Source organism: Sus scrofa, chromosome 4 (genome assembly GCF_054392235.1).
Source record: "Sus scrofa isolate SSC_HxYL_T2T_F1_AM1 chromosome 4, Sscrofa_HxYL_maternal_Yorkshire_Landrace_v2.0, whole genome shotgun sequence".
In the NCBI taxonomy this organism is placed as follows: domain Eukaryota; kingdom Metazoa; phylum Chordata; class Mammalia; order Artiodactyla; family Suidae; genus Sus; species Sus scrofa.
In genome coordinates, this window is record NC_139386.1 from 51184264 (window position 1) to 51186959 (window position 2696).

Sequence of the window (2696 nt, forward strand, 5' to 3'; positions counted from 1 at the left end):
GCTTCAGTCTCTTTTCCTGTCATTCTGGAATCCATCTATACATGTTGGACTACTTCATTTGTTCTTTATCCCATGTCTACTTTTTAAAAAATTCTTTTTGCCTCCATTTCAGTTTGAAGTTCCAATAAACCCTATCACACTGATTTCTTCTTCTACAGTGTCTTGTGTATTTTATTGCCCACCTAGTGAATTTTTCATTTCAGAATGCATTTTTCAGCTATAGAATGTTAAAGTTTTTCTTCTGAGACTCAGCACCTATTCACTTGTAAACATTTTGAATATTTCAAACATTTATATAAAGTTTTATTAAAGGTGCTATTTGTAACGTGTCAACTCTATTTTGATTACTTATTGTTTTCTCCTGGTTATGTCACATTCTCATCTTCACACGTAATAATTTATTGCATGGTGTGCACTTTGGATGTTGTGCTGCTGAGAATGTGGATTTTATTCTCTCCCTTTAGAGAGTGTCAAGTTCTGTGGTTAATATACTGGCAAATCCTGTTGAGAATTGGTTTTAGGGTAATGTGCATTTATACTGACTGTATTCCCAAAGCTTGGCCTGTTTGGGGTCTCAGTTGAATGAATGAATGCCTGGCCATTTTTTTTTTTTCCTCCTTCACTTTAAAAAAGTAAAGTTGAACAAATTTCACGTACTCACATATTTAAAAAACAAAAGCCATAACTAAATCTTATTTTTACTGTATTATTTTCAAAACCTCAAAGAATCTCTATATTCACTTTTAAATTTTTTTATTTTATCTTTTTAGGGCCACACCTGCAGTATATGGAGTTTCCCAGGCTAGGGGTTGAATTGGAGTTGCAGATGCTGGCCTACACCACAGCCACGTGGGATCCAAGCCTTGTCTACAAACTACACCACAGTTCATGGCAATACTGGATCCCCAACCCACTGAGCAAGGCCAGGGAGAGAACACACATTCTCATGGATACTAGTTGGATTCGATTCTGCTGCACCAAAATGGAAACTCTAGGTTCTGCTTTTTAATCATCCTTTTAAGAGCTAGACTTTTGAGGGATGGAGATGCCCAAATCATGGTATGACTGGTCAAAATTCTTAGTGCTTTCCTCCTCCCTGAATAGATAGTTCATACTGATGAATAATGAGAAATTTTGGAATTATGGGACAGAAATTGATCAACTTAAGAGTACAAGAGTCTACTATAATCAGAGAATCACATGGATCACATTCCAGCAAGGTTTGAGAGAGAACTGAGAAGTGGGAGGTTACTAAAAATGAAATTATGCACCAGGTTTACTTAGGGCCCTACTGAAGCTTTACTTTCCCTGGTCTTTCTTTTGGGGGGACTTGGAGGGTATACTCTCATCACAAAAAAAGCTATCAGTTGAATAAAAGCAAACTGGTGAGACACAAAGAAGATGTCAACACTTTTTATTCTTCCCTAGAAATTATCCTTGTAACAATGTTATTTTCAATTTAGAAATGATATTAAGAGAAGCATTATGGGAGTTCCTATAGTGTCTCAGTGGAAGTGAACCTGACTAGTATCCACAAGGATGCAGGTTCAATCCCTGGCCTTGCTCAGTGGGTTAAGGATCTGGCATTGCCATGAGCTGAGGTACAGGCCAACAGCTGCAGCTCTGATTTGACCCCTAGCCTGGAAAATTCTATATGCTGGAAAGCCAAAAAAGAAAGGAAAAGCATTCAACTCATTCAGAGCTCCAAAAGACAGGCCAAAAAGACAGTGAAGTCAAAGGATGTGACACCATATCAATAGGTATGAAATTAATTTGAAAAAAGTTACAATAAAAACTGGGTATGGTCATTTCTAAAATCAAGTTAATCAGACATGACAGTTATCAAGAATATAAGAATTCATCTGAGACAGCTAGGTGTAGATGTCTATTCTAAGTAATTATATTTTAAGGTGAATTACGATTCCATAAGCACATAACTTTGTGATAACATGGATAGAAAAATACTTTTAGTCCATTTTTTTAATACTAAGAAAAAAATAGAAATACTTTCAATAAACATATTGCAGATAAAATAAGCTTTATGCCCCCCCAAAAAAGAGAGAAAGACTGAGAAATTCAATTTGCCATGGAGAACTTCAAAAGAAACATTTCTTTTTTTGTCTAACACTAAATTTCTGGGGAATTGTATGAGTATACAGACATTACACACACCCAAATTTTAAACAACATAGAACAAATAACTCAACAGATAATTACTGGATTAAATGCTGTATCATCTCCAATGAACATAAAGTGGTCACCTTGAGAATAGAAAAGACAGGGTTTTTTGGCTGCATCTGCAGCAGGTAGAAGTTCCCAGGCCAGGAGTTCCCTTCATGGCTTAGCAGTTAACAAACCTGATTAGGATCCATGAGGATGCAGGTTTGATCCCTGGCCTCGCTCAGTGGGTTAAGGATCCGTGTTGCTGTGAGCTGGGGTGGTGGGTCACAGACTCAGCTCAGATCCCGATTGCTATGGCTGTGGCTGTGGTGTAGGCTGGCAGCCGTAGCTCCGATTGGACCCCTAGCCTGGGAACATTCATATGCCATGGTTGTGGCCCTAAAAAAGCAAAAAAAAAAAGAAGTTCCCAAACCATGGATAAAACCCCTGCCACAGCAATGACGCAAGCCACTCAGTGACAACACCAGATCCTTATTTAACCTGCTGCACCACAAGAGAACTCCAGAAAAGAAAGG